The sequence below is a fragment of the Onychomys torridus genome, chromosome 4 (genome assembly GCF_903995425.1).
Source record: "Onychomys torridus chromosome 4, mOncTor1.1, whole genome shotgun sequence".
NCBI classification, from domain to species: Eukaryota; Metazoa; Chordata; class Mammalia; order Rodentia; family Cricetidae; genus Onychomys; species Onychomys torridus.
The window spans coordinates 123,304,457-123,327,249 of NC_050446.1; the positions used below are offsets into that span (position 1 = coordinate 123,304,457).

A 22,793-nucleotide genomic window follows, 5' to 3' on the forward strand; every position below is an offset into this window, starting at 1 on the left:
CGAAACCCTGTCTAGAACAAATCCAGAAAACGCCAGGGGACAACATGCCTAGGTGTGTAGAACACTGGACTAGCATGCACGCGAGCCTACATTCAATTTCCTGTAAGAGCTAAATAAGTAAGTACTTTGGGGCTGGGAATTTGGCTTAGCAGTTAAGAGCATGTGTTGCTTTTAAAATAGGATCCAGGTTTGGTTCCCAGACTCACATCACGGTGGTTCATAACCATCCATAAATCCAGTTCCAAGGGACCTGATGCCCACTTCTGGCTTCCATGGGTACCAGGCACACACATGGCACACATAACATATATACAGGCAAACTATTCATACAAAAAATATAGATCTTTAAAAAGTTTAGCTAAAAAAAAATTGTAAAGTAATAGATTAAAAACAGAAAATGAAATGGCAAAAATGAATAAAGAACTTTATTTGGACCAATGCAGCCAAGCTGTTTGAGGACCAAGAAAAGGGACAGTCAGACTTGAGAGTAAAAACCAGAGACCGGGAGCTGGAGAGAAGGTTCAGCAATGCAGAGAGCTTTCTGCCCTTCTGAAGGATGGAAATGCAGTTCCCAGCACCCACTTCAAACGGCTCATAAATTATCTGCATCTCCAGCTTCCAGGGGACCCAACACACTCTGCTGACCTCTGCTGGCACCAACACACACACACACACACACACACTCCTCACACACAGATTCTCTCTCTCTCTCTCTCTCTCTCTCACACACACACACACACACACACACTCCTCACACACAGATTCTCTCTCTCTCTCTCTCTCTCTCTCTCTCTCTCTCTCTCTCTCACACACACACACACACACACACACACACTCCTCACACACAGATTCTCTCTCTCTCTCTCTCTCTCACACACACACACACACACTCCTCACACATAGATTCTCTCTCTCTCTCTCTCTCTCTCTCTCACACACACACACACACACACACACACTCCTCACACACAGATTCTCTCTCTCTCTCTCTCTCTCTCTCTCTCTCTCTCACACACACACACACACACACACACACACACACACACACACACACACACATGAATAAACAAATCTTAGAAACAATAGAAAACACTGTTTGACTTTGGCTTTTCCTAAACCTTTGATAAAATGAACACACACTTACAAAATATTTTTTTAAAATTATCTTAAGGAAAAAAAAGTGTAAAATTGAAAATTGAAAAAATCCTTTAACTTTTTAAAACATGGGACCAATAGTTAACATTTCTTCCAGAAAACATCTACCAGGGTGTCATGGGGCATACCTGTGAGCCCAGCACTGGTAAGCCTGAGGCTCAAGGACTGAAAGTGTGAGGCCAGCCTGGGCTACAGGGAGGTGGGGATATAGCTCAGTCTAGCATGCTCAGGACCCTCTGTTCTTCAGCATCTAACAAAACAAGGCAAAAATCAGACCCTAGTGGGGTTTTTGTTGTTGTTCTGTTTTTCTTTTCTTTTTCTTTTTCTTCTTCTTCTCCTTCTCCTCCTCCTCCTCCTCCTCCTCCTCCTCCTCCTCCTCCTCCTCCTCCTCCTCCTTCTCTCCCTCTCTCTCTCTCTCTCTTTTGACAACAGGGTTTCTCTGTGAAGCAGCTCTTGGCTGGCCTGGAACTCACAGAGATCCTCCTGCCTCAGCCTCCCAAGTGCTGGGATTAAAGGTGTGCACCACCACTACTCAGCTGACCTTCGTGTTCAATGGGTAAGTATATTCATTACTTTTATTGTTGCTGAGACAAAAATACATGGCAAAAGCAACTTAAGGAAATCTCATTTGGGCCTATGGTTTGAGCGGACACTGCCGTGGTGGGGAAGTCACGGTGGAAGAAGTGTCATGTAGCATCTGCATTCTGGAAGCACAGAGAGATGAATGCTGGTGCTCAGCTCACTTTCTCCTTTTTATTTTTTCTTCTGTATTCAATCTGGGCCCCCAGTCCTCAAGATGGTGCTACCTGCCTTCGAAGTAGGTCTTCCTCCCAGTTAAACCTTACTGGAGCTGGGCAGAGGTGTACACCTTTAATCCCAGCACTTGGGAGGTAGAGGCAGTCAGATTTCTGTGAGTTTGAGACCAGCCTGGTCTACAAAGCAAGTTCCAGGAAAGCCAGGACTGAAACCCTGTCTTAAAAAACAAAACAAGCAAAAACAACAACAGAAAACAACAGAAACACTGGAAAGATCCTCACAGACATGCTCAGAGGTACGTCCACCATGTGATCCCAAATCCGGACAGACTGACAATAAAGATCAACCATCACAGTGAGTTCCATAAAGCTTTTTTTTTTTTTTTAATTTTTTATTTGCTGGAGCTGAGGACCAAACCCAGGGCCTTCGTGCTTGCTAAGCAAGCACTCTACCACTGAGCTAAGTCCCCAACTCTGGGTAAAGCTTTTAAAACAAAGCAAAAATAGTAACTTCATTGGTACACAGTCTCCCAGACGATCACGAAAGAGGGAACAGGCTTTCCTTCACAGACTTATCATATGATAGCTAGAGAAAGGCATAAATTAAAGTTAGAGGCCAATTCACATTTGTCTGTAGACATAAATATCTTTTAAAAACACTGCCAAACTTCAGGCCAAGACAGCCATGGTCTAGTGCCTTTGAAGGGCTGAGAATAGTGTCTTTTCTTTTTGAGACAGAGTCTCACTGTATAGCCCTGGCTAGCCTGGAACTTGATATGTAGAACAAGCTGTCCCTGAACTCACAGAGATCTGCCTGCCTCTGCACCTCTTTGGTGCTGGGATTAAAGATGTGTGCTACCACACCCGGCAAATGGTGTCTTCTGATGTTTCCGCTGGTGAGGAGTAGACTTGAAAATCAGAGAGATGGAAATAATTGCATCTTTATCAGTGGTGACAGTTAGAGGACTCACCTCGGCCAGCCCATCTTCAGGCTCCCTGCCCTCCTGCCTTCATCTCTGTTGCGGGTACCTCTCCCACAAAGCCCATGGTTGGCCAGGAAGAATCTGGGATCTGGTTGAGCATTTCAGGAACAGGCAAACCCTGGGGCCCCGTTGTTGACAAGCACATTCTCAAACATTGAGACAAGTTAGGCATCAGAGGAGGGTGACTTCTTCTGCAGCGATGAAAAGTGTGGAAGTGAGGGTCCTTGGTGTGAGGGTGAAAGGACCAGGCAGACGCCATAACAGGCTGCTCAGTCTTCTCTCAGAGATCAGGCCTCAATTTCAGTTTCCAGAGACTTGAGCAAGCAGTTGGGGGGGGGGGGGCTGTGAACAAAAGACAGTCCTTACAGTAGCTTCCTTTCTGCACGTGCTCTGACCGCTCAAGGTTCAGTCAATTGTTTATAATCTGGGACCCCTTACCAACTTAGAGCTATGTGCATGGGTCAATGTGAATGTGAGAGGCCAGCCAGCCTCCATGGCAGCTCAAGGACAGAGCCTGGGACTTGTCCAGGCCTGCCCGAAAATGATAACTGTAACCCCTACAACCAGTAAATTCAAAGATTACATACCCTTACCCAATCATATGCCAAGGCTTGTACCACCGTGCTTGCAATTTTTCCCTTTAAAAACCCCTCACCCTGAGAGCTCAGGGCCGTCCTCTTCCACCTGCTGTGTTGAGTGTTGGATGCAGACCAAGCCCAGGCTTGCTTGTTATCAATAAACCCCTGTGTGTTTTGCATCGGATATGGGCTCTGTGGTGGTCTTGCTGGGGTGGGGAGGGGGAGGTGTCTTGCGACTTGGGCACAAGAAGGGCTAGTTTCGCTTGTCAACTTGACAGGATCTAGAATCCCGTAGGGAATGGAGTTCTAGAATGGGTGAGCTAAGAAAGAAAATCTTACTCTGAATGTGGGTGGCATCATTTCATGGGGCTGAGGCTGAATTAAAAGAGAGGAGAGAGAGAGGAGAGAGAGAGAGAGAGAGAGAGAGAGAGAGAGAGAGAGAGAGAGAGAGAGAGAGAAAGCATGCACCAGCATCATTTTTCTCTACTTTCTGCTTTCAGATGCAGTGCAACCAGCTGCCTCCCGTTCCTGCCACCGCGATGGACTGTAACCTAAAACTGTGAGCCAAAGGAAACCTTCCCCTCCCTAAGGAGCTGGTGCCAAGTATCTTGTTGCCGCAATAAGAGAAGCACCGGATACACTTTGGCTCAGAAGGCAGCCAAAGATTGAGCTCAGAACCCAAGAAGTGAAGGACTGCATTTCTCAGGAAGCCCGCCCACTGCTTGCACATTCTCCTTCGTCTCCAACAGCCCTGCACAGTCTCACTATCTCAGGCTTACTGTTCTTCTGCTTTGCTTCAAGAAGCAGGGGTGGGGGCGGGGGTGGGGCATCAATCCTGCAAACACACTATTAGGAGATATTCTCAGGAGTCTTTATTAGAAGGACCTGCTGTTTAAGCATTAGATGATGTGACACACAGTCACTCTGCTGCACCAGAGGGGGCTTCCTAGGAAAGAGTGTCCCTTGAGTCATACATTTCTGGGGCATCAGCTCAGTCAAGCATTCCCAGCACTTCTGCCTCCCAGTCACAGACTATGCTGCTGATCGTGTGCCCTGTGCACAGTCTGCACAACTATCCATGCTAGGAGTCCCTGGAGCAGTTTAGGAATATCTGAATGGCCCTGGATGTTGGGCTGGCGAGGATCCCACCAGGCTTCAGCCCCTGACCTCAGGAGCCTGAGCTTATTCTCAAAGATAGACGCAGTGACAAATGAGCAGGAAGAAGCAGAGAAGGAAAATGGACAGGTGCAACATAGCACTCAGCAGGATAGCCATTGTGTTCAGGGATAGGGCCCCCGAGGGCTTGCAGGCCTCAGTGAGCTTGGTGTTGACTTCCTGCCTTGACCCTAGGCCTCTCACCTCCTTGGAATACTCTGTGGGCAGCCTCAACTTCTTCTCCTCCAGGGAAGAACCTCAGGCCTCGGGGATCCATGGCCACTGTGAGGTTACAAACTCTCAGAGGGTGGAATTTTGTTCTCCCAGCTCTAGCCAGACTCTATTAGTAAAACCTGTATATTAAAAGAAAGAAATCTGATATAGAATCATATTTGTTTCTCTTGTTACACTTGCTAAGTGGACATATCTTTTCTTTGCATCTAGAAAGTGTTGGGCATGTCCTATAACTCTTTAGAGTCATTCTTAAAAAACAAAAATTTTTACAAAATCTGGGTGTGCCTAGGGGCATTACAATCCATACCTTTAATCCCAGGACTTAGGAGGCCAAGGCAGGTAGATCTTTTGAGGTTAGCTTAGTGTATATAGTGAGTTCTAGGCTTCCAAACATGCAAAGGCTACATACTGAGACCTATCTAAGTAAAACTTTTAAAAAGCTGGGTATAGTGGCTGTGGTGGTTTGAAAAAAAAAAAATGGCTCCCAAAGGGATTGGCACTATTAGGAGGTGTGGTTTTATAGGAGTAGGTGTGGCTTTGTTGGAGGAAGTGTGTCACTATGGGGGTGGGCTTTGAGGTCTCCTATGCTCAAGCCAACACATGTGAAATTCAGTTCACTTCCTGTTGTCTTTGGATCAAGATGTAGAACACTCAGCTCCTTCCCTATCACCATGTCTGCCTGCACACCATCTGCCATGAAGATAATGGACTAAACCTCTGAATTGTAAGCCAGCCCCAATGAAATATTTTCTGTTATAAGAATTGCCTTGTTCATGGTGTCTCCTCACAGCAATGGAAACCCTAACTAAGACAGTGGCACAGATCTACAGTCCTAGTATTCCTAATGCTGAGAGTTTATGTTCAGCTTGGGCTACAGGACAACAGAGGCAGAGGTGAAACTCTTGTCCATGTGCAGTGGGCCAAAGTGAGTGTGTGTGTGTGTGTGTGTGTGTGTGTGTGTGTGTGTGTTTGGGCAGTGAACTGCTGGGCCTGTTGGCTCTGTAGCACTGGTTGTCCTGGACCTCACTCTGTAGACCAGGCTAGCCTCAAACTCATAGAGATCTGCTTGCCCAGCTCCAGGCAATGCATGGCTTTAAGAGATGCTTTTCCTTATGTGTATATCCTGATGTCAGCAGACAGGTGCTCAGCTTATCTGGAACTATGGCATTTGGTGTCTTCTTGAGTTTCTGTCATTGTGATAAAATGCCCTGACCAAAATCAAGTGGAAAGGGGGTGATTTGGCTTCAGTTTCAGGGCAGAGCTTCAGTGAGAGAAGTCAGGACAGGAACTCAGGGCAGGAGCTTCTGGTAGGTACCATGTAAGGGTTGGGGCTGTGGGAGGGATGAGCTCTCAGCCTCCAGCTGCTCTCTCTTCCTTCTGGTTCCAAAGAGCTGATCAAAGCCTCAGATTTGAGCTGTTAAGTGTGGTGGTCACCAGCCAAGTGTAGTTACTCAGCCCTAGGAATGTAGCCAGAGCTGTAACATGATGTAAACATAAAATACCATCATTCCAAATACTTTGTATAGATAAAAGAAAATATAAACATAAATACATCATTAATTTTAAAAAAAGGTGCTGTAAGGCCCAGAGAAATGCTTAGCAGTTATAAGCAGTGCTACTCCTGCAATGGACCCCAGTTTGGTTCCCAGCCTTGTGCCCCAACTCCAACTCTGGGGGATCCAACACCCTCTTCTGGCATCTGCAATCACCTGCACACTTCTGGCACACACACACACACACACACACACACACACACACACACAAATAAAAGAAGCAGGAAAGATAAATAAGCTGGTAAAGGCACTTACTGCCAAGCCTTACAACCTGAGATCCTTGGAAGCCAAGCAGCTGAAGGAGAAAACCAATTCCCACAAATTGTCCGGACTCCCCTACAGTGCACACATGGGTGAAAATGTGCACTCACACAGCACACTCACACACACACAGCTGCACATACATACACACACTCACACCCATGCACATACACCTGCCCACTAAATGCATAAACAAATGTAAAAGTTAAAAATAGGTGGACTTGGTGATGCAGGCCTATCATCCCAGCTAATCAGGAGGCTGAGGCAGGAGGATTGCAAATTCACAACCTTCCTGGTTGAACTTCTCTGTGTTACAGAGTGAGTTGAAGGGCAGCCTGGTTCATTTAGTGAGATCTGTCTCAAAACGAAAATTTTAAAAGAGGGTGGGGGTGGGGCTTAGCGATACAGCAGTCACCTAGCGGGAATGAAGCCTTTAGTACTGGTCAGGAACAAAACAAAACGATATGCTGCCATGCTGTATCAGTTGCTTTTCTCGTTGCTCTGTAAAACACCCTGACAAAAGCCGGTGAAGCGGGGAGGGGGTTGCTCTGGCTCACAGGCTGAGTGTACAGCCCATCATGGGAGGGAGGTCATGGTGGCAGGAGCTTGAGGTGGCTGGTCACGCTGAACTCAGAGCCGGGATACAGAGGACAGTGATTGCTGCTGTTCAGTTTGCGCTCTCCTGATTGTCCAGTTCCGGACCCCAGACCACGGAACGGTGCTGCCCACACCATTCACGGCCCAGTGAAGGTGGCTTTTCTCATCCCATTTAATGTTATCTAGATAATTCTTTTACAGACATGCCCAGTGGCTAGCCTGACCTACGTGTCTCTCACAGGTGTGCCTAGGGATTTGTCTTCTAGGTGATCTGCATCCTGTCAAGTTGGAAATAGTAACCATTACAATGTTGGCATGATATTTTGGTTACAGTATTGAGTTCACATGATACATCATGAGAATTAATTCTATTTTTTTTTTGCCTTTAAAAAATGATTAAACAATTTTATGTGCATGAGTGTTTTGCCTGAATGTACCATGTGTACCACATACATGCAGTGTTCACAGTGGCCAGAAGAGGACATCAGATCCCCTGGAATTGGCATTAGAGACACCGACCTACGTGCCTCATGTGAAGACTGAATTGAACCCAGATCCTCTGCAAGCGCTTTTAGCCACTGAGCTATATCTCCAGCTCAGACTATCTTTTGTTTTTTAAGAATGACTCTTAAAAAACATAAAATTAGGGCTGGGCATGGTGGCTTATTCCTTAACACAGCATTTTTTTGGGGGGGGGGGCAATGTGTTTCTGTAGGAGTGCTTCCCTCAGTGTATCCCAGCATCAACATCCCACAGTTCCCTCCTGTCACAGAGACCCTAAATGTTCAATCTCAGAACCCCATGAGTATCTCCTAAGTGTGGAATATGGTATCCATCCACCCTCTAGGACCCCCATTTCCCTCAAGGTTTCACAGGACAAGTATGGATGTTCCTTTTCTCCTGATCTAGTGAGCCTCTGGAATCTTCCAGTGGAGTTTCTTCTTGACAGGGCTGCTGTAAGGCCAAGAGCCACATCTGACCCAGGATCCAGTGTTTGCGAGTGTGAGGACTTGGGAGATGTGAGCCCCTTCCCAGACATCTGTCTGTCATCTCCGTCACTTAGATCAGGTCTCTTCTGGCTAAGGGAATCGCTCCATCTGCCAAACCTTGAGATTTTTAGGAAGACATTTAGCAAAGCGTTCATTCTTTGTCCACTTCTCTGGGCTCATCTTCTCACTTTCATATTCTAGACTCAAACCATTACTGACATCTTCGAGTGGTGGATTTGAAGAAACGTGACTGTAACTCATCATTTATTTTTTTGTGGCACTACTGATCCAGGTGCTATGGAATCAGTAGTGAATAGGTTAGATCTGCTTCAGAACAAACAGGGGGGAAAAAAGGAAATAAGGGAAGGTTTCCTTCTAAACCCCCGCCACTATTAAAAATTGCGTCCAAGCAGTTGTTAGCCTCCTCTCCTCTAAGGGGCGCTGGAGTTCCCGCCGGTCGGAATTGCCGCTCTAGGCTGCAGCACGCTTCAGTATCTGTACTTCCGCCGGCGCCCATCGTGAAGAGGGGAAGTTCCTGTCGCGTGTATGTGGTTCTTGTCTGGCTAGAGCCATCCACCGAAATCTATGGGTATCTTGCATGCTCTCGGTCTGTCTGCTTCTCTGCTCAGTGCAGGGCGCCCGGTAAGTGCAGCGGGGTGCGTGGGCAGCGCCTCCACCGGGGAAACTGAGGCTGGCGAGCAGTCAGTGGACAGTGGACCTGGATCTGGAGGAGGAGGGCGCCGAGCCCTCGTGTTCCAGCCCTCCACCTTTGAGTTGTGGTGTCTGAAGCACCAGAGCCATGTCTGTCGCCGCCAAATGTCAGTCGTTGTTTACGACCTGTGTCCCATGCCTTTAGAATCCTTCCAAGGCGAACCTGCGGACCAGGGTTTTAGTTGTGGACCCTGCCAGGACCCAGGGCGCGGCGTCTGGATCCCCGTGCCCTGCCTTGCGCTGCAACTCTTGCCTTGTGCTTTCCTGCCAGGCCTGTAGGCTGTGCAGCCCTCCTGGAGACCAATGGAAGCATCTTGGGTCAACAGATTACACCTTCTGCAGCAGCTCGGCCCCCCTACTCTCTTCAACTCCATGGTGGGCGTCCCATGTCCAGGGAGAGGATGCCTGCGTAAGTGCTGCAACTCTGGAGCAACGTGAAGCACAGATGCCTCTAAATTTCCTTCAGGTGGGCACCAGCAGAGTGGTGTGGAGTTCAGATGGCTCTTGGGAAAGGCCTGGCAAAACCACGGTGCAGAGAGAAGCCTGGTGGGGGCCAAAGACCAGATGGTCGACGTTAAGTTTCAAACCTGGGACAAAGAGCTGAGGTGCTTAATTAACACATCTAAGCAGACCTGGCCTCCAGGTTTTTCCCAGCATTCCTCAGTCCCTAACTGTTACAGGGTGTGGCTGGCATACCCTACCCTCTATCCTGAACTCTCCAGTCCAGGGGCTGGACCGCCCTTTCCCCAGAGGCTCTTCCTTGTGTAATCCAGACATTTTGGTTACCTGCCCTTTTTGGAGCTTTGGCCTCCTAGCTGCTGACCTGGTTTCCTCTCCTCTCCCTTCCCCTCCCCCCTCCCACATGGCCCAGCTCAGTCTGGTCGTGTCCACTCTGGACTCTCCCAGATCTCCCTGCCTCTAACTATGCTCTCCCACATAGCTATAATAAACTCTCCTCCACCATATCTAGGGGCAGTCATGTCCTTTACTTTCCCTTTTTAAATTTTTATTTTTTATTCAGTTATTAAGCCACAGACAGACAACAGAATGTCAAAACTCTGGAGACAGTTCAGGTCCATATTGAATACTGGGAGTCTCTTATAGGTTTCAAAGGAGATGGGGAGGGGAGTCCATGCCTCGTGGCTTGCTGACTGGCAGCTTCTGTGCTGGTATTCTCTGTGCTTCCCAGGTAACTGGGTGCTATTCAGGTGGCTCACTGGGCTTGTTCGCAGAAATAACAGCTTGGGTGCACAATGGCCATAAGACGTGCCTCCGTCCTGCCAGACTGATGGACCGTGGTGCTCCTGAGTGATGATTGTCCCCTGGCATCCGGACCTCTGTCCCACAAGGATATGTGCATTTGGCAGTGTGTGAAGGTGAGATAGGCTGAGTTCATCACATCCACATTTCCCCTCCTTGGGGGCTTTGAAGTAAGCCTGCTTCTTGCTGAACCCACTTAGGATCTGTGTCCTCGGTCCCCCTGTCCCCACTTTACTTGGTGGGTGACAGCAGGAAGGATGGGGGGGTGGTCATCCACAACCCATATCTCAGTTACTGCTCTCTGTTGGCTTCTGGACTGTCTCTGGTCCTTGGTTTCCTCGCCCAAAAATGGGGGCTACTGGTCCCTGTCTGTATTACATGAGAGTTCTGTTACCTTCAGCTCTCCTGGCTGGGCAGATTGTTTATATAAGAAGTGATAGGAAGCCAGACGGTGGTGGTGCACACCTTTAATTCCAGCACTCGGGAGGCAGAGGCAGGTGGATCTCTGTGAGTTCCAGGCCAGCCTGGTCTACAGAGCAAGTTCCAAGACAAGGCTCTAAAGCTACACAGAGAAACCCTGTCTTGAAAAAAAAATGATAGGAAGTGTGGGGCTGCTGCAGATCCCAGCCAGTCTCCTGAACTCGCTTAAGGAGCCGTACTGACTGCCCAGTCAAAGGCGACTTCTTCCTTCCCTAGGGCAAATCTGTCTGCCCATCTGTTTCCAGTGCAGCTGTTTCCCAGCTTGGTGGCCATGGCCTTCCCTCTCAACTTGTCCACTGCTCTCTGTGCCCCTGTATTCGAAAGTGATCATGGGCTGCCTGTGTCCTGGTCATTGATACTGCAGGGAGAGGATGCTGAAAGCCTTTCCCCGTGTTTGGAGGATCCACACCTGTCCTTGCCAAACCCTGGTGCTTTCCCACACCACTTCCTGCCTGTCATCCTGGCACTTCTGCATCGGCAGGGCGTGGAGCTCAGACAGTGCTCTCTTCCTTCAGAAGCTTTCTCAGCCTCCACACCCATTGTCACCTCCTAGGACACTTGAGACCTTGTAGAAAGTGTCACCTTGCCCGACCCCTAGGATGCGTGTTGCTGTGTTCTGTCAGTCAAGAGTCAAGGTTGACTGGAACACGTGAAGACAAAGGGCAGACACTCATTGTAAGGCATTGTTGCCTGTAAACTGAGTAAGCAGTTCTGCACAGACAGCTCAGGAGGAAGCAGGTCTGCTCTTCTCCCTCCTTGAGGATCACTTTAGATCACTGCCTTGGGTAGCCACTCAGGAAGGGTTTTTCTCTCCACCCCATGGAAACAGATGAGAATGAGAAGTGGACACCACCGAATAATGACGTGTCTGTGTTACCCTTCCTGCCAGGTCTGTGCCCAGAGTGCCGTGGCCCTGGTGTGCTCTTGAGCAGCCCACACAGCAGAGCATCAGGCTTGTCTCCAAAGCTCCAGTCTCTCCCCCAGGTAAGATGTGAGTCCATTGTGGCTGCTCAGGTGATCGTAGCAAGTCAGGCAGATACTTAGCACTGTTCAGAAAGGCCTGTTCCGGTGTCAGTGCTTGAGAATCCAAAGCTGGCTCTGTCCAGCCTGGAGCTTTAGCCTTTGACCCCCTGGAGTTGTGTGGTTTTCTCTGCTGCTTTGGTGGCTGTGTAGGGGAGATGAGGATAAGAAGGGGTGTGATGTGTGGATCCTTCCAAAACCTGGATCATACCTGGCACCTCCAGAGCCCTGCTAGGAGAGAGCTTAGAGCCTCTCCATTGTTAGTGAGTTGTAAGGGAAGAGGAGCGTTGAAGATGCTTGTGTAGTCCACCATTCCCCTCTGACCTTTCTCTTTGTCATTGCACTGGGTAGCAGTGACTTGTCAGCAGTGCGGGAAAGTACTTAGCCGGCCAATAAGGGAAAGGAAGGGCTAAGGGTAGTGTGGAGGCATCTGCACTGGCTTCCTGAGGCACCCTCCCTCAGCGTCAGAGAGCAGAACCCATTTCTCCCCGTCCACGCGTGTGTCTCGGTGGCTGTGATTTTTTTTTTTCTGGTGCTGGTCACATAAGCACCGACTGTCCAGTGTGACTAGTAGTCCAACCTCACTGGCAGAAAGCAGGGGCTCAGCCTAGACATACTGTCTCCCTTGAGCCCCCAGCCGGTGACCCGCGGATAACTAGCTAGTCCCCAGACCCTACCAGAGGCGGTCTTTTGAGCCTCCATTTGCTGGCTTGGGAAACCAAAGCCATCACAAGATTTTTATGGACATGACTTTATAGAGCTGATTTCAGCTCCAACAGGTTCTGGTAGTTTTGTCCATTGAGTATCCCTTGTTCTCCTGGGCAGATGGATGCGGTTCTGAGCGGTTGATGTTAGCACAGGACCCATGTGTTCACTGTGGCTTGCATCTGGCCCTGGCATAAGTCTTGTGTCTTCCCTAGGTCTCCGTTTGTCTTTCTGCCCCTGCATCCGAAAGTGATCTCAGCTGCCTGTGCTCTGGTCATTGGTAGTGCAGGGAAAGGATGCTGAAAGATGTGTTCCTGGGTTTGGGGAGTCTATCCTGACCCCTCAAAGGCCTGGAGCTTTCCTACACTCTGCAACCGTGTAGCAGTGTATTGCTTTCTAGAAGCTATGAACAAGTCAATGCTGGGTCTTTGAAGCTTGATGTCCCGTTCCTAGAAACTTGTGAGGCGATAGGCCAGTACAGATTTCCAAAAGCCACGTCTGAAGGCATTGTGCCTAGACAGGTTCCTAAAGTTCTCACACAGGGGCAGAGGGGGAGATAGTGGGAGGACACAGGCTGAGTGAGCAGAGGTATGTGTGTGGCAGGCGTGGGATAGGACATGTAATAGGAGTCCTTAGGTGTGTGTTGAGAAGGGGAGCTTCCTGGTACAGAGTGTGCAGCTCACTCCCTTGGCGTTTGTGTGGCCTGCAGTGTGTGTTGGCATCACTTGTGAGCCACGGCTCTTAGCCATTTTTTCTTCTGCCAATTGTCTAGCCCTTTGGAACTTTCTTTAAAATTCATGGTTTGCAGACCAAGACACAATTTACAGTCTTTTCATTTATGTGTACGTGTGAATGCACATGTATTTATCCCATGTATGTGCCTAGTGCCCTTGAAGAATTTATTGGGGAATTAAGAGTTTGAAAGGGTGAGTCCATGACGGGCAGGCAGGCGTGGCCATGCTGGAGCAGTAGCTAAGAGCTGCTTGAGACACAACCACCAGGCAGAGAGCTGACTGGGAATGGCAAGGGCTTTTGAAACCTCAAAGCCTCCCTCGTCACCACACCTCCTTAATCTTTCCTAAAGAGTTCTACCAACTAGGAATGTTTATTCAACTATATGAGCTATGGGGTCATTCTCATTCAGACTGCCACACATCCAAACTGCTGCTTACCAGAACTAAAAGCGGAAAACCATTTTTTTTTTAAATCAGAAGTTACAATGTATTCAGTATAGGGGAAGAAATAAACCCATAGCCCTGAGCCAAGACTCAGCTTTCACCTGTGGAGAATGGGTACAGTCAGCAGGTCAAGTATGAAAGTAGGAGGCTGGGGATGTGTCTCAGAGGTAAAGCACTGGTGTGTTGACTGTGAGGCCTTGAGTTGAGTACCCAGCAGGGAGAAATGTTCCAGGAAGAAGTTGTTGCAGCCACCTTGTAGTGCCCCCCCCCCCAACTACTAGTTGTATCCTGGTTCCTGTTGAACATCTTGGTGGACTATGGGGTACTGATTATGGCTTGTCTCTGTAGGATTATCAGCTGATCTTTGCTGTGTCTTCTAGTAGTCCTCGTGTTTCAAGAAGCAGCTGGAACAGAGTCCTTGCCAGGTATGAATTCCAGATGCTTCACTAGAGAGCACAGTGGTCCAGGAAATTCTCAGCCGTGAGGAAAAGCAGAGGCTGCTCCCCGTTGCTGCTCCCCTGCCCAGGCCAGCAGAGACATGCCTCCCTGTCACCTCACTTTTTCTGTACATCTTTGTAGTGTGAAGTGGGTGCTTACAGAGCCACTCTGGAGTCACAGGAGCCCCTGGGAAGTCGTGTGCCCCTCAGTTCATTGGGGGTGCAGACAGCTTTCTCTGAACTTTGGTGGGGTACCTGTTAGGAAGCAGTGCTGTCCCAGACTTCCTGACCTAGTGAGTCTTCAGAGGTGCCCCCAAGTTTGTCTTTTCCCTCATGCTATCTGGTCGCAGTAATGGTTCTCAAATTGTGGTTTCTGAAGCAAGCACTGCCCTTCACCTTGGACATGTAGGGGTCATGCCTGGAGTCAGTGCTATTTAGCAGGCTCTCTGGGGGTTCCTAGCAGTGCTGCATTTGAGAAGCTTGGGGAATTGGGAAGCTACTTCAATTAGGGGCTGTAAATATGGTCACTGTTTGCTGGCCACTTACTTATCCCAGCGTGGTCCTTCCCTAAACTGCCCAGCGTGGCTTCCCTTCTGCCCCTGTATTCGAAAGTGATCGTGGGCTGCCTGTGCCCTGGTCATTGATACTGCAGGGAGAGGATGCCGAAAGCCTTTCCCCGTGTTTGGAGGATCCACACCTGTCCTTGCCAAACCCTGGTGCTTTCGAACAAATCTTCCTTCTTGCAGCCTCTTGTTCCCCTGGCTGCTGCCACCAGGCTCACTGAGTGCTCTCTGCCAGTGTAGGGCAGTGTCCAGAGGCTTATGGAAGAGAGAGGTAGAAAGCAGGACTCTACCGTGAGGGGTTTTATTCTGGCTCAGTTTTGCAAGTATTCCATGAGCCACAGTCACATCCTCTTATGGAACAGTTTCTTTGCCTTCTGTGGCTGCAGAAGAGAGGCCTCCAGAAGCCTGTGTGGTAGAAGGCTGGCATACATGCCTGCACTGTTCACTGTCAGGAAATGGGTAAACTTGGGCAGCAGGGACTCTGGTCCCCTCTGAGCCTGTCTTCACTCTGCCCTGCTTTCAGCCTCCAATTAGCTAACAGTGAGAGGCTCAGTGGTTGCGCAGGTAGTGATCCAAAGCATTGTTCTCATTTCTTTCTTTTTGATTTTGTTTTTAATTCTCTAGATGTGGACACCAGAGGGCCAGGGAGTAGACAGCAAGACTACCACTCGAAGTGGACTAGAGACTGCATATTCAGAGCATCATGAAACATCTTTTTATTAGTTCAGTAATTGGCTCAGGCATGGGAGACTCCAGCATACAAGGTCTTAAAACCAACACCTCAGAGGACTGTCCTGTCCCCATGTCCATCTGCTAGTGCCTGGAAGGACTAGTGACGAGCTTTTCTGTTGAACTTGTTGCCAGCTTTCCTGCTACCTCCCTAACTGCAATAAATAAACCTGATGAATTCAGCCTGCCTTTTAAATTCGCGTCGACCCATGAGCTCACAGCGCTGGGTGTGGAAAAGGAGGGCTGAAGGGCAGCCCCTGTCTCTCCTTGTCCCTTTCCTGTTCCTAATGCGCTCATGAAGGGTGTTGGAAGTGGATAGGTAGGGCTGGTAGCCTTTGTACATTTAGGACTTGAGAGAGTTGAGAGGCTGCTGAACAGTCAAGGTCAGGGCTTTGGGAAGGTGCCTGTGTCAGGGTGCTTTATGGTATGAGGTTGGTCCTGTGTCAGTAAAGAAGGCTGGGGTGTCCCAGAGTTCTAAGACCAGTTGAGAGGCCTCCTAGGAAGTGAGACCTCATTGCTAAAATTAGGGCGGTGAATGGGCAAATGGACTGAGATGTGAAATGCATGGCAACCTGACGTCAATTACTGTGGAAAGGTGGGAGTAGTTGCCATGGGGATTGGGGTATGCTCAGGGACTTGCTTGGAGGCCCTTGAGGCACCAAAGTGCTCCCACTGGGTGAGATGCCAGGTGGGGTGGAAGAGAAGAAGCCCTTTTGAGTAACCATTGGGTACCAACAGGGCCAAAAAATGGAAGGGTGTATTTGCTGATAGGTTGTGACTAGATCTTTACTGTTTAAGAAGTTAGGGACCCATGGGATGGCTTACTGGGTGAATGTGCTTGCTGAGCTTGATTCCCAGAACAAACATGTAAACAACTAATAAATTTAAAAAACTACACATTTTTTCTTATTTGATGACAATTTCTAAGTATTAATTTTAGCTTTTAAGTTATGTCTATGGATGGAGCTCTGCCTGTGAATGCAGTTGCTCACAGAGACTAGAAGAGGGCATATGATGTCCTATACTGGAGTTAGAGGTAGTCTGTGTCGTGAATGCTAGGAACTGAACTTGGGTCCTCTGCAAGAGCAGTACTCATGCTTACCTAATGAGGCATCTATCCAGGCTCACCGTGAAGAGGGTTTAGAAGTTTCAGCCTTTTAGTAGTCTGTAGGTGTGGACAGTTAAGATGCTCCAGGGGTTGTGGGAACACAAAAGAGTATTTTTATTTTAGAGAGTAATTTTGAGTTATTCAGTCTGTGTGGGTGCGGGTGGGCATGTCAGAGGAGCAGCATGTGGCAATTGACTTCAGAGGTTCTGCCCACCAGAATGCAGGACACTGATGGGTGAATCTCGGATAGACAAGGCCCCCAAGGGCTTCGGCTCCAGATTGTCTCTTGCTACAGCTATGCCTCTGTATGTTTTGCCACTGCCATTTTTCTCTGGTATCTGGCATAGTGCAAATGGGTGTGGGAGAATCCCCACTGCCTTTAATGTAGTGTGATTATCTCATGGAACTATCCGTTCTACTGGGCATTAATATCTATGGATTATTATGAAGATGATTTCCTCTTGAGTTGTACTGTTTAACTGAAGCAATGATTTTATACAAGAATAGTGTTAGTTCGGATAGGATTTTCATGATTAAGAGTTTTTAATAAATAGAGTAAGGGATTGTGATAGAGGTTAGTTTAGTGGGAAATTGACATAGGTAAAGGTAGGATATAGTGTTGCCCCTCCCCCGATAAAGCAGGGGCTGTAGAGGGTAGGAAATAGTACCAGGAAGTGCCACAAAACTAGGACTCGAGTTCCTCCTGAGGAGCCTCGTAGAGTGTGGTTTAGGGTAATGATTAAGGAGAGCAACTGAGTCCCAGGAGTTAGCTCAAGTTCTTTTTGAGAGTGGGAAATGTGTTCACAGGTTTCAGTATGCATCATAGCTAAAACAAACTTTCAATAATTGACTTTGTGTAACTAGAAAACAGAATTGGATGGTTAGTTAAGATAATTGGATAGAACCCACAATATGGAGAGTGAAACTAGACACCTGTTTTTCCGGCAGTTATAAAAACTGTTGTGTATGTAAGTGGTTATGGCTGAGAGGCTCCTGAACTAGGAGGAGTCTAAAAGATAAATGTTTAACTGTGTGGGTTCTGGGGGATATTTGTTTTTCATCTGTAATATGTAAAATGTTTAATCATGTAAGGGAGATGGAAAACATGTTTTTACCTGTATTCATTATAATCATTCACTTAAAAAATATAATGTAACCAGCACTGTAATGTTTATGTTGTGTTGTAGGTATTTAGGAGAGTCGCTGTGTATGGGGTAGATACTAGAATGAACAGCTGTTTTTTAGAAGTACTTTGACCTTGAAGAATCCTTGTGGAAAACAGTGGTGGTTTTCCTGAAGGGGCTTTGCAGCCATCATTAATTACTCATAAGTGTATGATTTCAACATTAGTATAAGGTACTGCAGTCTCAACTGGATCCATTCCTGACAGTTGACAAAAAGAACAGAAAATACAGAATGCCTGAATAGATAAATTAGATCTTACAGCTGAATGTATTTTGGTAATTTTACTTCTACCCATTCCCCTGCTGGACTTACTTACTATGCAAAGGAAAGATAACACTTTAGAATGGATATTTTTAGCTCTTAAACAGTAAAAAGTTAAAAACATACATAGGAAAGGTTTCTGAATTAATTATGAAAGAATAATACTTTGTCAATCCTTGTGTTCCAGGAGCAGCAGTGCCCAGTGGAAGCAGACATCTTACCATCAGCAGATTGTTTTTCAAAGGTCTTCATTTCTGTTTGAAGAACAGACAATGGCAGGGCAAGAGCCAGAGCAGGGTAACTAGAGAATAGCTTTCGGCAGTTGTGAGAGGCATCGTGACTTTGGTTATAGAGGTGGAGACAAGACAGGAGTCCTTGGTACAAACATAGAAGGATGGGGCGTAGTGTTAGACAAATGAAGCCAGAGTCAGAGAAGTATGTAAAACAATACCATATGTATGCTGAAAATGGGTATATATCTGCTTACGTATATAGATCTATAAAATGAGGTATTATATACAAGTATATAATATATACACATGTATTATACAATTGCATGTAGTTTTAGTGTGCTTTTCTATTTTGCTTTTCCTAGTATGTAATCTTTATTATAATATGTCTTAGGCTTTTTTTTTTTGGGGGGGGGGTTCAGAAGGAGATCTGAATGCCAAAGGAAACCATAATGTCCATTTTGACTTTCAATCAGGACATGCAACAGGAAATAGCAAGACAGGCTTCTTTAGGCCTGTTCACTGCTCCTTAATACTGAGGAACAGACCTGGATGACCTGTCCCATGGAATCTTCCAGATATGTGGGGGAGAAGCTTTTGTCCACTATGAAGGCTTAGCTGGGACCTGGAAGAATGTGGATATAATTATGAGCCATAAGAAGCCTATCACTTTCCTGACCTTGAAGGACTGAGGAAGGAGGAGAACAGAACTATGTCAGGAAGCTAAGCAGAGTTTCCCAGCAGGAGAGCAGAGAGCATGAAGGCTCCATTTCCCTTGTCTGGACTCTGGCTTGGAGGATGCAGGTCTGTGGCTGGAACTCTGGGGAAGGAAATCACAGACTCTGCTTGTCACTTAACATTTGTAAGAAGCCGCCTCTTACACTGTCCACCTCAACCTGAAGGATAGCCAGGACAACAGGACACTGGTGCGGCAGAGGTCGGTGTATCAGTCAGCTAGAGATGCAATAGCAAATGCCACAGGCTGGGTGACTTAGGTTGGTGGAGTATTCTCTCACAGTTTTGGAGCCATCAAGTCCAGGGTTAAGGTGCCAGCTGGGTCAGTGTTTGTGGGTGTTTTCTACATGCCATGCAAAAGGTCACTTCCTTGCTATATCCTCACACGATGGGGAGAGAAAATGGCCTCCCTGGAGCCTTTGTAGTAAGGACACCTATCCTACCAGTTGGCCTCATAGAACCTTCCTTACCTCCCTAACCCTCCTATCCCCAGACACAGCCCCATTGGAGGTTAGGGTTGAACATATGAATTGGGAAGGTAGTGACACTTTGGTCCAGAGCAAGAGGGGACCTGCAACATTGTCAGCAGGAGCTGAGGAGCCAAGGGTCTGCAGGAGAGCTGGCTAAAAGAGGCCATAGTACCAGATCTGCCTTCTGCTTAGGATCTGGCACTGGCCATGGTGAATGGTTGGCACTTGACAAAGATTTATCAAAAGAATCTGTGTCAGGCAGGGGCTTTCCTAGTTCTCCAGCCTCTAGAAGTCACGGTTTCCTCAGGTAGCCCATGTGGTAGCTCTTCTCAAACTATGCTTTTCCAGTGCATTTCGTTCCGAGCCTCCTCAGGGTTCCGGGCAGTAAGGACCTGCTCTCGCTGGTTCCTACCTCTGCTGCTTCCACTTTGCATGTGGAGTCCTGATATAGTGTCAAGATGTCTTCCTGTTCAAAGAGACAGAGCAGCTCACAGGGGTTCAGCAGGAAGAAAACAAGATGGGCCAGAGACCAGCAGTCTTCTGTCTTGGTGGAAGAAGGAAGGTAGGTGATCAGTAACATCACACAGTTGTAAGAGCAAGGAAGAGTCGACACACGGAGAGGAAGACGGGCAGGAGGGGCACACTTCTTCACATCAGGCAAGAAGGCAAGCCACGGCTGGTCAGTGATATTCAAGACTCTTGTGGTAAACATGGCTCTGTCTACTTAGCTGTCTAGAGGAAGAGTGTGCCAGGCAGAGGAAACAGATCAAGGTCTCTGGCAGGCAGAAGCTTCTCACATACTTGGAGCAGTTAGACTGAGTCTCAGGGGTCTCTGAAAAGGTATTGCTGTTTTGTGGGGGAACAAAGGTGTGAGAAGACAGGAGGCCAAGAACACGGCAGGAAATGGAAGAAAAAGGGCGGGTATTACAGTTTAAGCCACTGGGTGTGAACTTGAGTTTGCATCACACCCAGGAAGGTCTGTTCAAGCAAGATCATGGCGCTCCAGCCACTTCTGACTCTGGAGGTGTTGGGTGTGGACGAGAGTTGTTCCTTCCAAGGATTTATTTTATTTTTGATTATGTGTATGGTGTGTCTGGGTGCACATTAGTGCATATGCCTGCAGAGGCTAGAGGACAGTGTTAAATCCCCTGGAGATGGAGTTACAGGTGGTTGTGAGCACCTGATGTGGGTGCTGGGATCCAAACCTGGGTCCTCTGGAAGAGCAGCAAGTGTTCTTACCTGCCTAGCTGTATTTCTGGCCCCAAGAGTTCATTTCCAATAAGTTCTTATGGCCGCTCAGGGACCACACTTTGATCTCATTCCATGCTAGCCAGGAGATGGCTCTTTGCCTACCCTGGAGTAGCCTTCGCAACCCACTCATCCAGCTGCCTACTCCATCTGTTTGTACCATGGCAAGATGTCCACAAATCTCTCAGGAAACACTGTCTTGTCAGAGGAAAAGAATCCATGCTTGGTAACAAGCCTTTGGCCCTCTGCCAGCCTCTGTGTTTTGTCTTCAAATTGACAAGTACCTCATCCTATGGGCAGACACCCTAACCAGGTTCCATCTACCCAAACAGCACACGACTGACCACCCATTTATTTTTGTCACGATACGAGGTGTGCTTCTTCCACTTGCCTATCCCACAGCACTTTGTAGCCACCCCAAAGAGCCTCACCCTATACTGAGCATTCTAAGTGGAAGTGGGATGTGGGGGAGGTGATAACAAACACATCGTGACATGGTTCAAGCTGGGCCAGTCACACAGTTATAGCCCAGGCCAGAATGAAGGCTGGAAAAACGTCAGCTGTGCTCATGGTGATTAAGAAAAGAGAAACCCCATTTGGGTCTGGGATGGAATTCTCTCTTCTGACACAACTCACAGCCTCCTGTAAAAGGCCATTTACTATTCCTGGTGAGTGCTTAAGCAATTTTCTGATAAACTTTAACAGGATTAGAACCTCTTTAGGGAAATCAACTACTCAAACACCCAGTGATTTCAGAAGCCCTTTGTCTTGTATTCGGTTTAATAAGGGTTATTCAACCATGCTTTTTTCCCCCGAGAACCCTCCTTCCCAAAAGTAAGCTGTCGACTTGGTTCTGTGACAAGCTAGAAATGTAACTTGGACATATGCTCATAACCAGTTTATCTGGAAAAAGATGTAAAATAGACATCTTTAGAGGACACGAGAATAGTAGCTAAGACTTGAGTTACTGCTGCTTGCCAGAGCGTGCAGTGACTGCTCCCCAGCTCTGTGTAACGAACTGAGTTGTAATAGTGATTTGTTTCTGAGGTGCACTCACAGTCACACAGCTGCCAGCAGAAGACTCCAGGTTTGGAATCTAAGCTTTCGGGTCCAGGGCTGGGGCCTGCTATGGAGTTGCTCTTCTGCTTTTGCTAAAAGAATTATAGCAAGAGACAGAAAGCAGGATGGTTCCTGTGAGAGGACAGGGGTTGTGCTGTGAACTGTAGAGCAGAGAGGACAAGATGGCCTGTCCCAGAAGAGGATGTAGGGGAAGGCCTTATGGAGACAGAGAGCTGAGCTGCCATAAATTGCGACAGCCTGAGCAGTGCTGTGAGGAGACTGCAGATCCACAGAGAGCCATGGGCAAGGACCCCACCCTTTCAGCACTGAGATCCCTGTCACCTGGCGGTGTGGACCTTCTATGCTCCTACCTCTTTTACTTTTTATTCCTCTGGATTCGAAGAGCCCATCCCAGCCCCATCCCTCATCAGCAAGGTGACCCTGGGCATCTCCCCCCTGGACTAAAGGTTTTCTCACCTGCAAATGAAAGGCAATGTCAGCCTTCATGGTCTGCTGAGGATTCAAGGACACAGACCTGAAAAGGCAATTAACTGCTGCCTGGCACCTACTAAGGGCTCCATGAAAGGGAAGCTGTTACCACTTGACTGTGACAGGATCCAGAGTGGCATTAGAACACTGTTTATTTTTCATATTTGAGAGGAAAATTAGCTTGTCATCTTGCCTAATTTCAGACTTTTTGAAAAGTTGCAAAGGCCAGTACAAAGAATTCCTGTACAAGGATTATACAGAGTCAAGACTGCCTACACAGTTCAAGGGTAGAGTGCTTGTCTCATGTGTGTGGAGCCCTGGGTTCCACCCCTAGAGTCTCATAAATTGGATGTGGATGTAGGGGTTCCCACCTGTAATCCCAGCATATAGGATTTAGGTGGAGGCAGGAGGATCAGGAGCTCAAGGTCATACTTGGCTATATAGTGAGTTTGAGGTAAGCCTGGGCTACACAAGACCCTATCTCAAGGTAAATATATGTAGAAATACAAACAGAATGTCAGGTGGTGGTGGTGCACGCCTTTAATCCCAACATTTAGGAGGCAGAGGCAGGCTGATATTTGTGAGTTTGAAACCAGCCTCATCTACAGAGCAAGTTCCAGGACAGCCAAGGGTACACAAAGAAACCCTGTCTCAAAAACAAACAA

The 22,793-nt window shown here is 47.7% G+C and overlaps 1 long non-coding RNA gene and 3 other non-coding genes across 4 annotated transcripts; all 4 read left to right on the plus strand.

Moving 5' to 3' along the window:
* Positions 1-8,791: 8,791 nt before the first annotated feature.
* LOC118582400 lies at positions 8,792-15,525 on the plus strand. The gene is made up of 6 exons (XR_004944767.1): positions 8,792-8,902; positions 9,243-9,437; positions 10,161-10,347; positions 11,601-11,695; positions 13,963-14,039; positions 15,239-15,525. It is a non-coding gene; the product is annotated as an uncharacterized LOC118582400 (long non-coding RNA).
* LOC118583274 lies at positions 11,021-11,152 on the plus strand. The gene has a single exon (XR_004944860.1). It is a non-coding gene; the product is annotated as a small nucleolar RNA SNORA71 (small nucleolar RNA).
* Positions 12,672-12,802, plus strand: LOC118583277. Its single transcript, XR_004944863.1, has one exon. It is a non-coding gene; the product is annotated as a small nucleolar RNA SNORA71 (small nucleolar RNA).
* On the plus strand, positions 14,649-14,780 carry LOC118583273. The gene has a single exon (XR_004944859.1). It is a non-coding gene; the product is annotated as a small nucleolar RNA SNORA71 (small nucleolar RNA).
* Positions 15,526-22,793: the final 7,268 nt, after the last annotated feature.